Source organism: Amblyomma maculatum, chromosome 1 (genome assembly GCF_055883805.1).
Source record: "Amblyomma maculatum isolate TAMU_Amacu chromosome 1, ASM5588380v1, whole genome shotgun sequence".
NCBI lineage: Eukaryota > Metazoa > Arthropoda > Arachnida > Ixodida > Ixodidae > Amblyomma > Amblyomma maculatum.
The window spans coordinates 19,401,804-19,424,789 of record NC_139344.1 but is presented as its reverse complement, the minus strand read 5'-3'; the positions used below and the strand labels follow the sequence as shown (position 1 = coordinate 19,424,789).

Sequence of the window (22,986 nt, the reverse complement as noted above, 5' to 3'; positions counted from 1 at the left end):
GGAAAGTAACGACACCATATGATGGACCTGAACTTCGTGGAGCAAATGACGTCCCTCTACATCCTTCAGCAAAGTGTACAGTTCGAATTGTTATAGACAGCGTCCGCCACCATGTGCAGTTTGCTGTGCTTTCACCGTGTGCGCATCAGATGATTTTTGGATGGGATTTTTTTGTCGACCGCTTCAGCGTTAATTTCTTGTGGCGACCGTGTCATTCATATGACAGACAGTGATTTTTCATCTGACATGTCTGAAGGACGTCATTCCCTCATTGCCGCAGTTGATACTGTATTGCCCCCACAGTGCGTAAAACTTGTTACCGTTGTTTCGGAACACATCACTGACGGGGATGTACTCATCGCACCATCTCATCGTCATCTTGCACGTGGAATCGCCTTCCCATCAAGTCTTGTACGATTCCGCAGCGGCTCAGCGATAGTAGCTGCCACGAACACATCCCGTGAATCCCTCGTGCTGACTAAAGGAACTTCCCTGCCATGCATAGTGGATGCTCACCCTAAGTCCATGATGGTGCTCACCGCCCCACTAGCTCAACAACGTGATTCATCGCACGTCTCTCTTCCCATGCTGTCGAAGACAATCAGTCCGGACCTCATGCAGCACCAACGCAAAGAATTGCTGGAATTGCTTCAAGCCCATCAAGACATTTTTGATGCCACTTCCCCACCACTGGGACGGACTAGTGTTGCACACCACCGCATCATTACTGAAGGTAACTCGATCGTACGCCGACGACCTTATCGGGTTTCTCTCTCGGAATGAAAAGTAATCGAAGAAAACGTGAATGACATGCTCCGTCGCGATATTATTCGTCCGTCAACAAGCCCATGGTCCTGCCCAGTATAGTTTAAAAAAAAGACGGATCGGTACGATTTTGTGTTGATTATCGCGCACTAAACAAAATTACCCGTAAAGATGTCTACCCGTTGCCGAGAATAGATGACGCCCTTGACTCTCTCCAAGGCGCCGAGTATTTCTCGACCTTGGATCTCCGCTCAGGTTATTGGCAAATACCAATGCATGAGGGCGACAAAGAAAAAACCGCTTTCGCAACTCCCGATGGACTTTACGAGTTTAATGTTATGCCCTTCGGCCTGTGTAACGCACCAGCGACATTTGAAAGAATGATTGATACGGTACTTCGTGGCCTAAACTGGTGAACCTGTTTATGTTACTTGGACGACATTGTTATCTTTTCGGCAACTTTTAACGACCATCTCACGCGCCTGAATGAAGTCCTGACGTGTCTTTCTTCAGCGGGCCTTCAGCTCAACACCAAGAAGTGCCACTTTGCACAAAAGGAAATTAAAGTATTGGGACATCTGGTTAGCCATGACGGCATTCGTCCAGACCCTGATAAAATCATCGCGGTCTTGAACTTTCCTCGTTCGCAACGGACTGCAGATTTGCGCAGTTTTCTCGGCCTGGCATCATATTTCCGGCATTTCATAAGGCATTTTGCAACTATTGGTGCGCCGCTTCAGGAACTACTTAAAGCGCGCAGCTCTTTCGTGTGGACTGAACAGTGCAACACTGCTTTTACCGACCTAAAGCACGCCCTCACATCAGATCCCGTTCTTGGCCACTTCAGCGACAGCGCTCCTACCATCCTGCACACTGATGCCAGTGGTCACGGTCTTGGCGCTGTCCTTCTGCAGCGCGATGCAACTTCGCGTGAGAAAGTCATTGCCTTCGCCAGTCGGATCTTGACTCCAGCTGAGAAAAACTACACCATTACCGAGCAGGAATGTCTTGCCGTCGTCTGGGCTGTTCAAAAGTTTCGCCCCTACCTCTATGGTCCGCACTTCACAGTTGTGACCGATCACCATGCTCTTTGCTGGTTGTCTTCACTGAAAAATTTGACAGGCCGACTTGGCCGCTGGATTCTACGCCTGCAAGAATACAATTTCGACGTCGTTTATAAATCGGGTCGCCAACACCAAGACGCCGAGGCTCTTTCTCGCTGCCCACTTACGAAATCAGCCTGCTGTTTTTCTTCGCAACGCATTTCCACCTCTGACCACAGCCGACCATCTCTTCCCCCGATGCATATCACAACAGTTTCTTTTGACGATTCTGAGCACAAACACGCACTCCGCTCGCAGCAATTAGCTGATGCCTACTGCCGGCCCATCATCGGCCGCCTTATCGGCGCTTCGAACCCGCCCAATGCTAAGCTTCGCCGACAACTTCGCCATTTCAAGCTCAAAGATGGCATACTACGCCGCTACGTGTATTGCCCTGATGGAACTCGTTGGCTCCCAGTCGTGCCGCGTGCGCTTCGCCCACGTATACTGGCGGCTTTCCACGATGAAGCTACTGCAGGTCACCTTGGTTTTGACAAAACGTATGACCGCGTGAAAAGAAGATTCTTTCGGCCTGGCCTGTCTTCTACCGTAGCTAAATACGTCGCTTCCTGCCATCTGTGCCAACGTCGCAAGCGGCCGACTTCTTCGCCCGCTGGCCTCCTACAGCCTATTCCATGTCCCGCCACGCCATTCGACGTAGTCGGCATCGACTTATATGGTCCCCTACCTCTCTCAGATGGGGCTAACCATTGGATTATAACAGCTGTCGACCACCTTACACGCTACGCTGAGACAGCCCCTGTACCGACTGGTTCCGCCGAAGAGGTAGCTTTTTCTTTTCGATCAATTGTCCTGCGTCATGGCGCTCCTCGGGTGCTTCTAAGTGACCGCGGGACGGCCTTCTTATCGACAGTCGTTGCCGAAGTTCTTCATGCGTCATCCACTCTTCATAAGACAACCTCAAGCTGCCATCCCCAGATTAACGGTCTGACTGAGCGATTTCATCGCACTTTATCCGATATGATATCCATGTACAACACACCGGATCACCGAAATTGGGACACTATTCTACCATTTGTCACATTCGCCTATAATACAGCAGTACAGCGGACTACCGGTTACTCTCCGTTTTTCCTCGTTTTTGGCCGTCCTCCCACTACAATGCGCGACACTTCCTTCTCTACGCCCGACTACTCCTCATCAGTACCAGCCCGGTTCTTATCCCGTGTGACCAGATGCCGTCATCTTGCCCGCCTCAACACAGAAGCGCGCCAGGAAGACCGCAAGAGTCGCTACGATTCTACGCATCGTGCGGTCTCTCTTCGTCCCGGTGACGAAGTCCTGCTTTACACACCACTGCACGCCCCTGGCCTTAGTGATAAATTTCAGCGTCGCTATCTTGGTCCATACAATGTCATCAACCAAACTTCCCCCGCGAACTACCAAGTCACACCTGTTGATTCCCCAGCCGATCGACTCCACCGTGGAACTGAATTGTTCATGTCTCCCGCTTGAAGCCGTTTGTGCGCCGCGGTGCACCGGTTGGTTAGGAGCGGCCAGGCCGGCCGCTTCCGACCCCCCGGGAAGATTGTGTGAGCCTTCCACGGATCGTCTTTCATTTGTACATACCATAATCTTCTTTCTTTTGTACATACCATCGTCATCGTGCCGCGGCGTCGGCTCAAGCACGCGCCTGGGTTCACCGTCAGATTTAAACGCTGACACGGCGTACCTTGCCTTGCCGTCACGACTTGACCTTCTTTCACAATATATATATATATATATATATATATATATATGAGGAGCAGTCGCAACAGTTGCTAGGCAACGCCTGCAGAGCTTGGTGAGGGGGCTGCGCATTTGGCCTTGGCTGTGACGTCACGGCATACGGCACACGGCATACGCGAAGCTCGGCTCTGACCCTCGTAGTGAAGCTTTTCGCTTGAAAACTGCCACGCGGCTTCTCCTCGGTTCAGGGTTAAACACGCGCACACAGTGAAGAAGCTGCGGAGGGAAGAAGGAAAAACTTTTGCTTTTAAACAGAGCACGCTGAACGTACCTTCGCATTCCACTGAGCTGAAGCTGAGCTACTACGTGTGAGCGCACCAAATACATGTGGCAAGGATAAACCGGTGTCGCGGTTCTGGCACCGTTACTGGAGCGAACGTACGGAGCGTCAGAGTTTGTGCTGCTCGTACGTCGCCGTTTCGGAGTTGGGGCTCCCATGAATGCTGCAGTGGGAACTGTTTTAGGAAAAAGTATCGGAGGTCATAAGAAGTGCACTGGTATCTGCAGGCGCAATAACTAAGCTAAGGCTTCATTCACCTCAAGAACCCCGGTGCACATAACGCTGGCTTCTCTGCAGAACAGCTGTTACGATGAATGGCAATAATAAAAAAACGTACGCCAGATCGGAGGCTACTTTTAAGCGGACACGACATTCGCATCGTCAGGCGGTTCTACAGCGTCATAGCCTTCCTCTTCTTATATATCGAACGCCCGCTGAACGGGAATTCGATAAACGGCAACAACGCTGCTATACTTTTGCATGGGATTTTCAATGGGATATTTTAAGAGTTCGATGGAACCAGTAATTCGATATATTCGAGATCGAATCTTTAAAAGAAGAGCACAAGGTTTCTCATGGGCGCGTATTGTGGCGCGCAATACCACTAGCGCGGAATTCGCACGAGTGTTTCCAGCAGTATCTATTATTTATCGCTTTTGCCATTAATGTAGGCGTGGTGTATGACTGGTCTATATTGCATAAGCGTGTGAACCGATATTCTCCGGATTACGTTTCTAGCTCAGTGACGTGTACTGACGCAAAAGAAACCGTATACAAATTTGTCCACATAGTTTTTTTTTTAGTGTGCATTCGTTCATCGCTGGAACAGTTTTTAGTCTTTTTTTTCTCGAAATTTCGCCACTCGCACAAAAGTGAGCATTCAGTCAGGAGGCCAGTGAATGAGATAAGGCACTCGTATGATCATTTACATACTAATTATGTATTACCATTGCTGTGGATAAGCTGGTAGGTCCCCATACGAGTATGCATTGGACCGACCGTGAGGTAATTGGGACGTACTCTACTGACGTGTGGTTATCTTTACTTTTATATTTTATCCACTGCGGGGGTTGAAAAGCTGTCTCGTTCGGGAGCTCTTCTCATGGAAATAAGGACGCGGATTCGACATTTGGATGAATTTTAATGATCATCCGTGCTCTGTACAATAGTTGGATAACAGCAAGTTAAGTAGCGTTCTAAATTATTCTGGATCCCTTCGCTTAATTATTTGCAGCGTCTCTTACATAGCCACTTATCTGCAACTGTGAGACGGTACGTCCTACGATGGATGGATGGATGGATGGAATATAGGAGCGTCCCCTTTGAAACGGGGTGGTAGCAGCAGCTATCATGCCCATTTTTCTCCATATATCTTAATTATTGATTTAGAATTGTTAACTAAACCATCATTCTATTTATTAAATTTTGCTCCTACATTACTAACATTATGTCACTTCTCTGCTTTTAAGCCACCAATCTTCCAGCCGTTTTTTGCTGGAAGATTACATAATATCCAAAGAAGCGACATCTTGCGGTGGAAAACGTAAGAGTTAATTCTTGGCGCTGCTTCAGGCGTCCCCATTTGACGCATGTTAAATCATTTTATTACTTAGGATGCAATTACTCTCATCATTATTCCTTTGAATAATTTAGATGTAACGTGCTAAATGCATGTTAATCTAAATTAAGCGCACCACTCACTACGAACTCGTGTAATTCAGTTTTCTTTTTTGAAGAATTTTTCTACGCCTAGCCGCCACGTTCACGATACGTGAGGAACGGAAACAAGACGACGGCATGGTGACGCGCTGGTCAAGGAGTTTTTTATTCACGTATAACGCCTTTTTTGGTCCTCATTAAGGTGGTGGTTCCACGGTCGCCATCTTGAGAGAAGTTCAGATTCAGCCACCAGGCTACGCCACCCACGAATCCTATGACTAAGTAATTGAGCACCCAGCCCTCTTGACCTGCCTTGCCTGAAGGATTTTCTTTTGTTGATGCGCGAGCTTTCAAAGATTTTTGTGGCTCCATAGCGGTGTCCACGCAGACAAGGGGAGGGCTTTTGTCCCCGACCTGCACAGCATGGGCTGCCTCATTAAACTCCCTCTTCACTCCACCGCACCGCTACTTCGAACAATACTCGCCCCGATGACAGGGCAAGAGCCTTCCCTCTACTGCCTATACTTCGTCTCAAAAGGTGTTGCAGCCCTGCGAAAGGCAGAGGAACCCCGGTACAATCAGGATCCCGCGCACTACAACAGGCAATTGTGCTCCTACGCGCCTCTAGCCCCTCAAATTGGTGGGGTAACAGTAGGAGCACAATTCTCTATTATAGTGCACAGGGGCGAGAGGCACATAGGAGCACAATAGCAAGGGCTCCTCTGCTTTTCGCAGTGCTGCAGATACCTTGTGAGACGAAATATAGTTTCCGCAGAGCCAGGAATCCGATTGCTTCTCCCCGCCGAGCGTGCGAGCGTGAGGGGGTTGGACTGGACTGCAGTAGGCTAGCTTGACTGAATAAAAATAAAACAGGGTGTCAACATGATTGCACAGTGCAATTTTAGTACCAGTGAAAAGGAAAAGCGAATGTCATATATTTCTGCAGGCTTCCTCAATGAACCTTAGTTGAAGTCGGCGCCTGTCTTGTGTTCTTTTGATACTCGTCTTCAGGGCTGTGCAATCAAGTGATCATTAGGGGGCTTTAGAATACGGCGACCCTATCTGTAAGGGGGATAGAGTAATAGCAGGGCTCAAGTGCGCAGGCCCAGTGTAATTACCGCACCCCTCGCCTACTCCTCACAGCACAGGGCGCCTGTGCTTTGTTGCCGCGCTATTACCCTATGCCCCTGAGGGGTAGGGTCCCCATATTCTAAAGCTCCCTATTGTTGATGCCATAAATATAGTAGGAACCAGAACACTCCTTGACTGGAGTGTAAACTTCCTTTCCTTTGCCAATTTCCTTCGTCAAACGGTATTACAAATATGATAATATAGCTATAATTAGCTTAACTTCAGTGAACAGTCGTTCTTGCTTATTTTTAGTTCGTAGCAAAAATAACAATTTCTATTTTCCCAAGAACTACATCTCCTTTGTCGAGAGTGACATCGAAGGATCGCTTACACATTCTTCTTTGAGGTCTCTTATTTTTCTGTCTTCTACAATCTCGCGTGTCAGTTATTTCTGCTTAGGATTTTGCAGTCTGAAGCGACAGAAACACTACTCGTTGCAAAACAGTTGCCAGTTCGAAGCCAAGCAGAAAAGCACGAAAAAAGTAGCCGTACTACCCTATCTTCCCACGATATCGCACAATCTGAAAAAAAAAAAAAAAAAAAAATCGGTCAGCGAGCAGATGTACACGTTATGTTTTCAGCTACTGATAAAATAGCGAAAATAATGTAGGATGACCGATCCGTTGGCTCTCAAGAAACAAGGATGCACAAAGAAAGCCCAATAAAAAACCTTTTCAGTGTGCGGAGGGCGTTGTGTGTTCTTCACCGTTGTCTTGTGGTGAGGTGTACGTAGGGCAGACCGGGAGGTGCCTAAATGTGAGATTTTGTGAACACGACAAAAACGTTCAGAATAAGAGAGGTAATATTGCCGATCACTATCTGGATGCCATCCCATCATCAGACTGCAAGCTACTCATAAGCAGAAATAAAGAAAAACTGATACGCGAGATTGTATAAGCCAGAAAAATAAGAGAGCTGAAAGAAGAATGTGTGAGGCGATCCTTCGATATCACTCTCGACGAAGGAGGTTGAGTTCTTGGGAAAATAATTTGTGCAAAATGTGGTAACGTGCGTCGCGATAACATGCTGGTATCATGTTTTGTCTATGCTTCTACAGTGTATAAAATCCTATAATACATTGAATAAAATTTAGTTGAAAGTTAGCGCACGTGCTGCCCACTCTTTTTTTTTTTGTCCTTGTCTCAAAAGCGCTGTATTTCTTTGATGATGAACCAATTCGCCCGAACATCCACCCTGATCATAATAGTAATGCCTTCTCTCTACTACCTAAACTCGTCAAATATCGCCACGAGAGTTTTCCACCACGCCGTCAGAGAGGTCAAATGTGAATTTCGAGCGCTCCTAGCTCCGTCACGAACCTTGGACCGCGGCGCCCCTTAGTCACGATCGTTTAGAGGTTCAAAATCAAATCACATTCACTTGACTCTAATATACATGGGCATCCTCATGAGGGGGTCCGCACCTTCACCTTATGAGGATTTGACACGGTGAGGTGAGGAAGAATCAGCACTGAAGAATTAGTGAGGGCGAGGACAAATGCTCCTCGAGAGGCGTAGTTTCTGTTGTAACAAACGTAGCCGGCGAACGTGAGACACGAGTGGCCAGCACATTTCCTCCTCCACTGGTACTGTTGTAGAGAAAACAGAAGCAGTGGAACGTACGGGGCACAAGGGCTACAGCCAGGCTTCGAAGGAAAAATAATAATAAAAAAAAAACAGTAGAAACGACAAAGGAGCAGGAACGAAAGCTACGAAACTACCTCTGCTCTCGTGATGAAAAGCCTGAAAACGACCCTTTCCATGATTTCCGACCCAACAGGTAGCTGCAAAGAGTCACTGAGACCGATGTCGCTGTTTCCAGCCTCACGGAACATGACAGGCACGGTGAAGTATACAGGACCGCTGTTTCCGATCGCTAACGTCTCTTTGTCACTCATGGAAACAATATGAAAACAGCAAGTTTAGCGAAAAAATCGCGCAAATAAAATAAACAAATCGGTCCAAAAGAAATGGGACGTGCCGAAGAAACGTTGAGCACAGAAGACCGAGGCCGGGTCATTTAGCTGCTACGACCCCGCCAACCATTTTTTTTTTGTTGTTGTTGTTCCTCTCTCTGCTGGACTAAGGGCATGAGTAGTTGACGATAAATGAACGGAACTGCGGAGCCAAAGTCAAATTTATTCACATTTTTGTAACATTTTTTCTAGTCCTGCCTAAGATGTGGAAAATAAACAAAAAGCAATGCACTTAGGCTGATACCAGTAAATAAACTACAGTTTAGCATCCGATGCATTCTCTAATGAGTTTGCAGAGCTAAGCAGAATTTTAGTATTTCTTTTACCACTTTTATCTTTGCTGTGAACTCGTAAAATCTTCATATCATGTAACAAATTTATGCGGCACGTAACATCCTCTTCTCACTCGATAATTTCCATAGCATCAAGTTTTATTTTTCCTTCGAGGGATTTCATGATACCGACCCTCTAACGCGCAAGACTTCAACGCCTCACTTTCAGTGTAAGGCTGATTCGATAATAAGAATGCAGAGAGATTTCGCATTGTCTGGATACATCTCTAGCTGGTAGGTTGAAATTATGACAGCACTGTTCTTTGAATGGCTGATTCCGCTTAGTCGTTTCTGTGGAAGGAAAGAGGCCTCTCTGTTCATCGGTTTCCCCGTGTTGAGTCTGCTAGCGGTAATTCGCTTCTCGTGCGAGGTGGCCCCATGAGCAGCAAAATGCCTGCTTTTGCCAAACACAAGCACACATCCTGTGTTACTAAAAAAACTAAAAACGAGTAACGAAAGCCACTACTTTTACTGTACCGGGAGCATGTTTCGTTCGCCGGGGTACAGTGTCCGCTGTAGCCGGGGCGCACCTCAGCTGCACGCGCGAGAGCTTTAGCTGGCGGCGTTTCGTTCGAAGACGGACTCGGCACACAAACAGTATTACACACTGAATGGGAGGCAATAAATACATCACAAGGCAAGCAAGTGTACACTGGCAATGGATCTTTTTCAAGTAGCGCTACTGCGCATGCGCGCAGCCTCCTCGGACGCCATTTTCGCTGGGATGCCATGGGAAAATAGGGGAAGGACTTCGCTGCATGTCCTTTTCCAGGAAACGACGTCCCTCCCTTCATCAACGCGACGAACTGCTGCACAATAATTGCGTGCAGTGCTAGCATCTTCTAGGCCTCCCGCAACTTGCCCCCCCCCCCCCCCTCCCCGCCTCCCGCAGCTTGCCTCAACAGAGAAGGCGCGGCCAGGTTCGCCAGCTTCCTGTTGTCATTGTAGGCGAGGGGGGGAGGGGGTATGTTCACAGTAGACTCAGGTGTCTCCACACAGGCTAGACAAGAGCAGCCCTACACTCAACTACCGTTTGGAAGATTGCACAAATTCTTGGCAACGCGTCCCGTCGATAGTACTTTGCCTGACGCCCGCAAGAAGGGTGTCCTATTGGAAAAAGGTTCATTCGCGGAAGTCGCGAGACTCGAATCGTCACGGAGGGGGAGACCGAAACAATACTCCAGCCATTGTTCGGATGTCCCCCTCCTTGACAAATCCGTCGCAAGACGTTCCACTATGCCCCCAATCAAGTTGACCGCGTTTACATGCTTTATGTAGCAGGGTCGGGCCGAGTCAAACCACCCCTGCATCGGAATTCGACTCGACCACTTGACCTGACCCGCCAGTGTTTACGTCCCTCGCTGGACGGAAATGAAAAGGACAGAGTGAAAACGTTGTAGAAACATCATACCCTCTCGTAAATACCCCTCGATTCAGGGTGTTTGTAGCGCCACCCTGGTAATTTTTCTGAACTGCGATATTGTTAGTCCACATAAATTTCGTAGATGCCGCTACATACTACATTTATCGCATGTGACTCTGCTATTCCACTATTTGTTTTTTGTACACTTTGTAGTTGATAATTGTTACCAGTTGAATAAAGGAAGGAAAGCCCGAAACTTTAACAGAAAAAAAAAACAAGCCTGGAGCATTTCAATCGTGCTTAAAAAATTTCATGAAGAGCTCGCGCGCTTCAAGCGAACCACGAAAAAATTAGCGGAAATCCCCCTGACCGTGCATATTCCTCGAGATTCGTAGAGCAAAACCGATGCTTATCCTCTGACAGCGAGGTGTAAAGTTTTTCCACGCGAACCTCAGCACCGCTAAAAGCTTGTTACTTGAACAGTTTAGCATTTTCTTTTAGCCATTTTACAAAAAACGCTAATTTTGATCACAAATAACTTTTACACTAAATGAAGCAGACAGCTGATATTTGCAGGAAAAAGCAAACCCTACAAGGTCTCCAACTGTGCGAAAAATCTCCGCAGCAGAATGCATATCTTGAAAGTTATTGTATATACAATTACCTGTTTTATACACTTTTCAAAGGCGCGTGGCTAATAAACTAAGCGATGCACCCTAATAAAAATGCTTAATTTTGTACATTGACATATAATCTTTGAACATACCGAATGGTTTTTCTCTAGGTGTAAAAGGTTTTGCACAATTTTGCATTTCCTGAGACAAGTAGAGCTGAAAAGCCGTTTCTTACCTTTGCGTTTTTCTTTACAACTGAAACATATTTTCAGCTATTTATAAACCAAATGCACCATTCGAAAGCAGAGAAAATAAGCTTTACAAAACTATTAAAACCACATTTATAAACTAAACGAGTGCGGCACAGTAGACGTATGAATATCACCAAAAATGTTGTCTCTTCACCGCTGGAGTGGGACCGCCACCTTAAGACGTTGCTGATGCCATTGCTGGGTCAAAAATATCTTGTCCATGATCACAACAGCGAGTCGCAGATCGGGAAAGGGGCGCCTTAATGCAATTGTTTTATGATTTTCATATGTTAAGCAAACTTCTATATTCTCAAAAAGAACCTTTTGCTGGGCTAGTTGGTGCAACATTTCAAATATGGACGAAGCGTTAACAAGACATTCGCAAGAAAGCTGACACGGACAAGCCTAGCTATACACCACGAACAATTAATTCCCAGTGTTTTAGAACCTATGATCGCTCCTCTCAGGTGAATGACTTTTCTCATGTGCTCAATAATCAATCGACGTGGATGTCCAAGCTCTCTGAGGTGGGCCTGCATGATGCATATCGACGCGAATTTTGTCGTCCGCTACAGAACAAAGGAACGAAAAGACCTATCACGGCACTTCACACTAGAGACAGCTCTCTGAATACTTACGGGAGTCACACGTTTTCTGAGGTTTAGTAGGGACTGGTCTCGGTTTCATGAATTCAGGAAGGGGTGGCTTCAGTTCTGCAAAGATAACAAAGATAACGTATAACAGTCGATCGCATCTGTAGTTGATACATAATTTTTCCGGTTTTTCCTCTAGCAGTCAAAGACCTGTACCTTAGTTACGACCGTGAGCCACAGTTTCTAGCCACACATAAGAGACCTACTCCTTCAGTTAAAATTTTAAATTAAAGAACCACTATATATTTTCATGTCATATATATTTTTAAATTTAAACAGTGGCTCTTTGTGAAAACTGCATTGTTCTTGTAGCCACGAAATATTAATCCACCAGAAAATGCGACAAATGTACTGTATTTTCAGAGAAGCAAACGGGAATAGTTGCAGTGAAGCGCATTCGCTTACCCATGTTCACAATCAGGTCGTAGTTATCTTTGATGTTCGCGTACCGCGTCTTCATCAATTCGGAAAGCTCCTTCCATTCTTCTTCCGTGAAATAGCGACGAATTGCTGCAAAACAGACTTCTTTCGCCATTGTAACACAAGGAGTGCCAGCGCAGATCCTTCTAAGTTCCAATGCGTTAATGGCCACTCGAAAAAGTTGTCTGCTCAAACGCTTGGAGAATCATATAATCATAATAGAGCTCAGGCAAGAATAAGCGGTTCAGTTGGCTATCAGGCAAATAAATACTGTTGTCGAATTTTGTGCGATCAATATTCTTCACACGCATTCTGTACTAAAAATTCTGACGTGCAGCTCAACAAGGCTACGAGGCGGCCATCGGCGAGATTCAAATAGTCATCTGGCCACAATGACACAATCAAGACGCTGGCGATTTTTCTAGTTTTACAGATGCCAATTTGATCAATTTAATGTCTTGCAAGTGGTGCTATAGTGTTCATGGAATCTTACAAAGACAGTGGTAAGCATTGACAGTTTTCGATCGTGCTTTCTGATTTTCCAGCGTGCGCAATAGCGCGAGCGGATGAAATACATACATCATGGGTGACCACAACCGCTTGCCCGTTCGAACAGTGCGCTCAAGTGAGCTGCACGCGCTCTTGTTCAAATGGTGATTCAGGCCTTCAAAAACGGCGCATATTATTCTGCGTTGACCATTATAGAGCAATCAGACTTGTGCATGCGATCATTTCTAGGTGCAACATTTTTTGGCATCGCTAGGCTGCGTCTAAGAATGAGACCCTCGGGGCTACGCACACCGATTGCTGGTGCAAATAAGGGCTTCTAGTGGTAATTCCTTTTGCGATTATGCCAGCGGTATGAGTGCTTTCATAAATGTGCAGACATTTCTTTTGACCTGGATTGCGATGAAAAAAAAAAGAAATAGCTGTGTTTTAGCTTTGGTTAAACCGAGTATTTCGCGATAGCTTCATGTGGCTACGCCAGGTAAAACATCGAGTTCTGCTATGCGGTTATACTTCGCACAGCTTTTATTGAAAGACATTGTCACAAATGAGAGTGTTACAAACACTAGGAACGACTTTATTATTCTTCTATTTGCTTAGAAATTGCTATGAAGAGGCTTGTGTGGTCGCTAAAGCAGTTGGTCTTGGTTTCAATTTTGGTCGCAAGCAGTGATTGTTGGATTGGTAGACTTTTCGTATTCTCGCCTCTTACACATTCTGCTAGGACCGAAATATCCGCTGGATCGTCCGAAGTAGCCACCCTTCTACTGTATTTGGTACAGAAACTCGCAATCTTTTCCTTTGGCTCTGTGGCTTGACTCCGGCCAGATGCGCTCTGTGCCCCCTTATATACTCGACACTTAACATCAGTAGTCACATAGAACCGCGTCACGTCTGACACACAGCTCCCCTACAATATCCCTCACCCCTCCTACACACTCACTTTGACATTGACCTCTGACCTTTAACTTGGCTGTGGTTCAGGGCCTGGGATACACACGGCGAAATCCGGCTTTACCTAGCGTACTGAGGCTATAACTTCAAAAACATCAAAACATCAAGTCATAATACAGTGTAGTATGGCTTTCAGAAGCACCGGTCAACTGAACAGGCTCTAGTTTGCATCAAAGACAAAATAATTGAAAACATGGAAAATAGAAAATATACTCTAGGTTTGTTTCTCGACATTCAAAAAGCATTTCATTCTTTAAAGTTTGATTTATTACTCAGAAAATTACCGAGATACTGGGTGCAAGGTACAGCCTTAGATCTTCTAATTAGTTATCTGGACGATCGATATCAGGTGGTCAAGACTAGCAAAGCAGTATCAAGGCTTGCGAAACTAAAACAAGGAATACCGCAAGGATCCATATTAGGTCCATTATTGTTTCTCATTTTTAATAATGACATTGTTGAGATAGATAGTTCCACTCAAGTTATAATGCATGCAGATGACTGTAATATTTTTTTCTCTTCACATATTTTACTGACAATAGAATCATCTGTAAACACCTACCTTGCACACCTGTCAAACTGGTTAAGGAACAATAGACTATGACTAAATGCCCCTAAACAACATATATCATATTTCCTCCTATCAACAAACTTTTACCTAACAAACGCAGCATAAAATTTGAGGGCACTTTAATAAATTAAGTACAGGAGCAAAAGTTTCTGGGGGTTTGGTTTCATGAAGACCTGAGCTGGTCTGCTCACAAAGAAAACTCAAGCACGGAATTAGCCTGTGCAGTTGGATGTGTGTACTAGATATCTCATTTGATACCTCTCTGGCTAAAAAAGAATACTTATTTTGCCCTTTTCTTCTCCAGATTAACATATGGTTTGACTGTTTGACCACTACACAATATATTTTAGCTAACATCACTAATTTACAAAAGAATTATTGAGATGAATTGAATCTTTCCATGGAAGCCTACAGGATTTAAGAATCGCTCCTCCGGTAAAAAAAGATAGCATGCTAAGCGCGCATCAATTATGTTATTTATAGCTATTGCAAATAATACTCCAGAAGAGATTTCATGAAAATAAAGACTGGAAACGTTCATTATCCTTTAACGAACTGAAAACTCCGCACATCAAAAGTAAGGATGAAATATGGAAAGCAATCAATGGTCTATCAAATAATCACCATCCCAAACTAATTTCAAGGAATGTTAAACTTTAACTGTACAGGACGTGTGTTTAAACATCATATTATTGATACATTACTGACTTCTGGTATAAAATATACACATAAATGAACTTCTTTCCTTCTGTAAAATAATCCTTATGCAAAATAGAAAGTTGACTGTGCATCATGTTCTGTGATCTTGTTTTTATGTTCATTTTACCTTATATGTCAATTTTTTGACAATCTACAAATGCAGTGAGTCTTTGTGCTATTATACAATAGTTACGTTTCTGTTATGTTGATCAAAATTAAGTTAATATCATGTAATGTGTGGTGCGTTGTTTTTTGCTATTGTACGCTCGAAAAGTTTTTGTACTTGTAGAACAGCGTCGCTTCATATACCTGGTCTCGTTAATGCTGAAGCACCAGTCCGAACTGCATAGGGATAGAGGCCTCGTCAGGCATCACTTGCCTTTAGCTTTTGTTTCTGCATCAGGCATTGTATTTGTCTGTTGCCAAATGTGAAACAAATAGGCAAATGAATAAATAAATTTAAGATCCTTTCTGCCCTTCTTTAGCTGTAAGGGTAGCACCGAAATATATATAAAAAATTGCCTGTAGTGCGCGAACAGGCTGGCAGTTGTATGCATTTGGTTTCACTGACCTACCTCAAATACATTATTTTGTAACCCTTGGTTCAAGTTAGCTGGGACACCCGGTATATATATATGTCTAATGCATCTTGCTGTAAGATACCACGCAGTGTATTATGTACTTTTTAATCTTGAGAGGTGCACACATTGAAGAAACAGCACAGCAGGTGTTTATGTTAAAAGATCACGAGCATGGCGCTGGCAAGCGGTAGCTGGCAGCTGATATGGCCGAGCGCTAACTGGATGTAAGGTTACCTGACATGGCGTCTGGGAGGTTTTTAAACTGTTTTCCTGCTTACTGACGACGCAAGTGGCAGATGTAGCAATCACTGCCATCTGAATGTGTTTGGAATGTAAATAATACACTTGGTTTTTAATTCAGGACACAGTACCATTATATCCATTCCTCAGGCCAGGCCAGCAGGCAAGCAACCATCTAGCATTGATAGCGAGTATGGCCTTCACAGAAAATGTTTTGTTGATATTCTGATGGTCAACACAGGTTCTAAGAATGCTAGCTTTTCCTCTGCATTAACATTACTTCTTTTTGTTGTTCATGTACTTGCTACTTCTGGGCCTTTATATTTGTCAGATTCATCTTTTTACTTTGTTTAAAAAAATCCACACTAACTGGCTGTGCATGCTTCATCAAATAAATTACCTTTGCAGCTTGAGTGAAAAACTTAGTTTCTGAAGGCGTCTACAAAACTATCTGCGAAGTGGGATGGTGACTGTAATTTCCAAAGTACCAGGATTGGCCGTGTAAGCACTTTAGGAATTGTGGGAACATGCATTTTCATTTTTTTTAAGATGCCCCTGATACTTTCTCCCGAGGGAAACGACTGTCCGAGGTCTAGCCTGCATTTTTTTCTTGCAGCAAAGGCTGTTTCTTTGAACAATTATAAATGTGAGAATACTTCAGATAATTTGCCTTGTGTGTAGTACTTTTCAGGACTGGCGTTATTTGAAGCTCCACTGTCCTTTCGGAATCTGATGCTCCTTGTCGATACTGACATTCATTGCGATAGTCTGACAGTCTCTTTTCGTGCTCCTTGGAATGAACTCATGTTGCTTTTTTGAATAGATCTAATGATGCTTTAATGCTTATTTTTTTAAATTTGCTATTTTTGTTCCGATTGATATTTATTATTGGTCCTCTATATCATTCTTCCTTTCAATAGCTTAAGCTGCTGCCCTCAGTTCTTTTCACCGTTTTTTTTTCATCCTCTAAGATCCTACCTTACATTTCAGTGCTTGAAAACTTAGGTGAATGACATATTTACGTGATTGTGAGTCAACCTGCTTTCTTGTTCAGCTTCGAAAATCCATAATTGGGGACGGTCACCTTGAAACCAAAGCCTTGTAAATGTCTTTTTTTTTTTCTCGGCTATCCAGTTTTGAGACATCAACTTACATTCATGTAAATATTGTAGCTACCTCCTTTCTTGGGCACACTGGTAAGCTCCCATCCATAACTTGAGGGCATTTATCAAATGCACCCTTGGTTTTCATTTTCCATGATAGTGGTTATGAAGACTCCTGCTTTTGCAACATGAAGTATCATGTTACTCAGCACCCCATCAGATGTATCATATATTACACTTTTCTTGATGTTACCATATATATTTCTTTTGTTTTACTTTCACGAGATGAGTATATATCGGGTGGTTTTCTATTGAAGTTTTAGTTGCGAAATAGCACTCATGTTGTGTCTTTCTCCTACCTTCATGAATCAGATTCAACTCTCCTAACTTTCCACCTTACTATTGTTTGCCATGTTATATCCCGTTTGTGGTCTAGACCTAGAACTAATGCTTGCTTGAGATAGGGGTATCTTTTTGCCCCTAATACTTCCACCACTTCTTTCTTACTTTATTTCAGCTAACACTATGTCTTTTATATTTGGTTCCTTCACAGTGTGCATTACTCGTCAACTATCACTAAAGAAGGTGCTGTGTCGCATTTGGGTGGCCAATCCCTTTTGTGTTATGCACATGCACGGCTGCTTTTTCTTTGACACTTTGGTTCACCTCTTTTTGAATTAAATTGTTCTGCTGACTTAGCTTAGTGTAGATATTCTAGGTACCTGACTTGGCCCAACCTGTGTGTGATGTATTGTGGCCTTAGTTGCAGCTGTTCTGTTGACTTCCAACTAACTATCATTATTATGATCTAACCTACCCGTCCCTAACCTAGGATTGAGCAAAAATTTGTTTGACGCAGGTATGTGCTCTGGTCCCTCAGAAGAAGTGCACACTGCAAAGTACTAAAAAAAATGTGTTAATATGGATGTGCAGGATGTGATCATTCTACTCAGGCTGACTCAGAAAAGGTACACTTTAGAAAGGTAAGCAAGTACTTGGTCTCTGGAGAAAAAGAAATCTGATTAACTTCTCTTTTACTTGCCCAGCAAAGCACGCAGTGTCGAAGCTGGGAGGACAATTTGGAGAATTTCGTGCTTACTTCCAGGCTTGAGAAAAACTGACATGGTCATTCAACTCCTGCATTTTTCGGAATACTGTAGCGGCCATCTGAACATAGATATTCATGGTGTTGTATAACCTTTGAAAGCATGGTCACGTGCTGGAATTAAATAGCAGAGTGGAGAAAACAGTATTTATTATACAGGGTGATCTTTTTCAGCCATTTAATAAGGACGTGTCTCTGCAGGTGGGTCTGACAACGAGATGGACATCATAGATGTTAATAAGCATGTAAGTTACTCTATTACATTATTCTATTAAATGACTCTATTAAATAGCCATACTTAGCTAATCAAGATTTTTGATTTTGAGGGGCAATGCTATGTTGCGTAATCAAAGGCTGTCAGCATTAAAGGCGAGTCCTTTTCAATATAGTCTTAACCAGCAGTCTGGATCAAATTATTCAGCATCAAGAATTAACAATTGAAAGATCTCATTGAGCTGGCTTCCTGACATTGCACATTTATAAAAGTAGCCTCCATCATAATCCTTACATATCAAATACAGATACGGTTTGTGTATTTGATAATGTTGAGGATAGTAACATTGTTTTGGTGGCATTAACATACATAAGGATGATGTCATATAATTATACAATGCATTTCTGGCATTCAATATTTCAAGCCACACTGCCGATTAAGAAAATTTTAAATATGGGCCCACCTTACATGTTGGCAGCCTTCGATTCCACTATATAATAATAATGCCTGAAACAAAAGAATAATGAAGCCGGTCGGTAATTTTAGTAATTCCATGTTTTAAATGATGCCCACCTCTCGCGGCACCTGTCGCCACAGACAAAACGTATACATCTCTCGTAATTTTTAAAATGCAAGTTTGTAAACTGCAAAAAAATGAACTCACTTGTAAACATGCATACGCTGCACTCTTTTAGTAAACCAGCCACAACTATAAATTGCAAAATTGAGGGTCGTTAGCATCAAGGGAGTGCCCCTTTTTAAATTTTCTTTACAGCAGTGTGGTCTGAATTAATGAGAATTTGAAGGAGCACATTGAGCTGGTTTTTGACGCTGAATTTCCTTGCAGTCTGAAGCGTTATTGGAAATTTTATTTTTTTGTAAACTTGGTATATCACTTGCAAGAGCTAAGCGTAAGGTGTTAGTGTTTAATCCAAGTTCGGGGAGCTTTATTTCCAGTTTGAGGAACTCAGGGGACATAATGTATGATTTTATTTTACACATGATGGGGGGGGGGGGTATGGTACAGAGAAGAGGCAACGGTTTGCAGTTGAATGTCTGTGTGCATCCTGTCTTCATCTCTTTCGTGCCCTGTCCCTATCACAGCCTTTGTGTTTTAAAATTGGCTCTTATGAAGTGCATCTGCTACGATCTGGCATAAACGATTCCTGTGATTTGGTTGGCATCGCCAAGACTTGATTTTTATCTGGCAGTGGCCACATGCCTCTAAATGTGTACAAATGAGTGTGTACAAATATGTCTGGGCTGTTAAGTCTACACTTGCTGTGCGATTGGTTGTTAAATATTTTATTCATCTTTTTCTATATTTCTGGAGATAGCTGAACATGTCGAGACATTTTTGCGAGCAAAATTTTTTATTTTAATGAACTTGATGATGGTAACTCTGTCATTGTGCTGTATTCACTTCATCTTTTTATACTGCCCCATATGAAGGTTATTGCTTCATCACCTAAAACAAACCGCATAAATTTGTTACATCCGCTTAGTTGCCAGTAATGTTCCTTAAACTTATCATATGTTTTTATTCAAAAAATAAACAAACTGCAAATATCAAAATGGGGAACTTATGCAACTACCCAATGTTGCGAATCCACAACATACTGATTCCGAATGTTTAACCTTCGGTAAGAGTGCTAACAAATTTAGGATGCCTGTTTTTTTAATACGGATACATTGGGTTCTATGCTGTACCATTTATTTTTGTTTGATTTCCTAATAATTTAGTTGTTAAGAGGTTTAAAAGCATGAGTGTATTACTGAGAGCAGCAGGTGTAAAGAAGCAGAAGACTGGCCCACTGTGCTAGTTAAGAACCAGGTGAAATTGACTCTTACCTGGAAATGAAAGGGGCTGTTTACACATTTCTTGTTTAGATGACTCCCGTGTACAATGATGTTGCTGGTGTTTTCGTGGCCGGTCCTCCTTGTGCCATGCTTTTAAATGCATGATGGCAGAAATGACTATGCATGCTGACTTGTGCACAGCTTTTAGGTTGTTTTTCGTGTACTGTTCAGCATTTATAGCCAAGTGATACAAGGTTAATGCAGGCGTTTTTGTTTTTAAATGTTGTAATTTTCTTTGGAGAGGAAAGACGTAGTATCTGTCACACTTTTCCTGCGGATGCCTGAACCGCACTGTAAGAGAGGGGAGGAAGATAGAGAGAGGTGCCGTAGTTGAGTTCTATAGAAAATTTCGAACACCTGAGAATCTTTAACATCCGCTGGCATCGCACAGCACATGGGATGCCTTTGCGTTTCTCCTCTGTCGAATTACAGCCACCACAGTCAGGCTTAAACCTGGGTACTTTATTTCTGCAGCTAAGCGTTTTAACTACATAGCCACCGCGGAGGGCATCTTTTTGTTGTTGTTTTTATAGGTTCCGTTTTTTATCCAGTCAGGAGAATATGGAGGTTTGTGCTTTGGAGACTGCTTGTGTAACAGGCCAGAGGAAAAGGGCAAAGGTGAAAGTTGATTTTTATGCAAGTATTCGAAAATGTTGATAGCAAATCAGATATTCCCCTATTCAATTTGTCATGATTCAGCTAATACACATGCCAATTATCCACACTGAATCGAAAATTGCACTAAGTTTCCAAATAGATCTGAAATAATTGTATTGAAGTTCTAAAAAAAATTCCCATCATTTATTTTTTATGAGAGTTCTAAAAATGAAAGTGGCCACTCAGACTCCACACCACATTCACCCATAAGCAGTCGAGGTGGTGTGGATGTTCCAGCTCTGTGACAGAGTCCCTTCCAAGTGACAGCGTTCATATGGTCCTGCATGTCATCTAATATTGCTCGACACAGGAGCACTTGTGGAAGCTCAATTGAGATGTGCACCTAGTTTTCCTCGTCACCATCCTTAGGGATCGGTAATTTTTTCATGGAAGTGTAATGTGACTGTCATTAGGTTAACTCAGGGATGTCGTCTTGTGTAGCCCTATAATGAGAGATCAGCTGTGTTTGTTATGACTGCTGTACCTATGACACCACAATTTTCAGTGCTGTACCGTCGTGCCACTGATAGCGTTATGGTGTTTTGCAGCATTTTTTGTTTAAAATACCTCAAACTTGTGTGATTACCTGTAAAAGCACTCATTTTATATTCAGTTTGGTTGATTTAATATTTGATTCACATTTGCTTCAGTTTCACCTGCATTGTTCTTTTTTTATTTTGTTATGAAAAAGTACTATTCGCACAACCTTACAGAAATGTGTTCGATGGGATGCCGTGGTGAATTTTTTTGCATTAGGGTCACTTTCCTTCTAAAGAGAACTTTTATAGCCCTTACCAAAGTGCCCCAGTGGTCGCAGTGCTCGATTGCTGAACCCAAGGACACAGTATGAAATCTGGGCACTGGTGGCCGCTTTTCTATGGAGGCGAAAAGCAGGGCGTCCATGTGCTGTGCGATGTCTGTGCAGGTTAAAGAACCCTAGGCAGTTGAAATTTCCGGAGCGCTCCACTGCGGCATCACTCATAGCCTCAGTTGCTTTGGATGTTCAATGCTCTAAACCAGGCCAAACCAGAACTTTTATGAGACAGAAAAGGTCCAAGAAAGAAGCACAGGTATTGATACCAGTGGTAATTCTCACAAGCATACTTGTTTGTGGGAGGTCGTGGGTTCGGTTCCCACCATCGGTTTGTTGTTTTTCCTTCTACTTTGTGTTTCTCTTTCCCCTAAACAGATTACATTACTAATTTATGTTATTACCAAAGTAAAAATTAAAAACCAAATACATAAAGTACAATCCCCAATTCTTTCCTTGGCCTCGCCGACTGTTGGCTTCTTTCCTTCTTGTTCATAAATGGCGTTCTTGTTCTTTACCTTGCTACAAAAGGGATAAACAGCTTGAACTTAACATATATTCACACTCCATAGCAACACTGGGGCTACAACATATCCCCTTCAGTCGCGAAGAAACCCTTTGCAATACAAAATATATCTGAGTGCCATTTTCGCTTTTCCACGCTTTAAATGCTGTGTCCTGAAGACCCCGAATTTTTTAAAAATTTTTTCATTGTCTTTTGGAATGGCCCCATCCGGGCACAGGATGCCTCAGTACAGAAGTAATGCATGATACTAGCAGAAAGTGCGATAATGTCCCTAGCAAGATATCTTAACAGACTATTGTTTGATTTCCTAATTAAATCAATCATTTCAGAGTGTACTTACGGTGAAAAAGGTAAAAGCAATTGCTCTGAGCAGGCATGCACAAAAAGATGTGGCACTTTTGGCAGCAAATCTGACACTTCGCTGCGCATCCTTCATGGCGGCAGTGCTGTGAGTTCTGTGTGTTGACAGTGTGTTAGAGGTGTTCTGCTGCACGCAATTAGGTTGTTCGCGCCATAAGTTTGGTAGGTCGTCATGTCCAAAATACTTTTCTGTACAAGCTTCTCAGCACTTGCATCTCACATGGTCTCTATTCAACTGTTGCACAGCACAAAAGATAGAAAGTGAGAAATTACTTTCATCGGCCACTTTCTGGTTTTTGACCTAAGAGGGTACAGTGACATAAGGAAATAGAATATGTCAGCTTGTCAAGTTTGGCCTGTTTTGAAACATTCTGAATGGCGCCTTTATTGCCTTTTTTGTTCAATAAAGTGGCTCAGGGCGTGTGTTTTGAAACACTCGAAACTGCTTTTTTCATTGCTTTTTCGCACAGAGGTCGGACAAAGTTAGCGTCCTCACACAGGGA

At 43.3% G+C, this 22,986-nt stretch overlaps 1 pseudogene; it reads right to left on the bottom strand.

The window, feature by feature from the left end:
- Window positions 1–12,386, bottom strand: part of LOC146201910 (histone-lysine N-methyltransferase PRDM9-like) — a 76,722-nt pseudogene extending 64,336 nt beyond the window's left edge.
- Window positions 12,387–22,986: the final 10,600 nt, after the last annotated feature.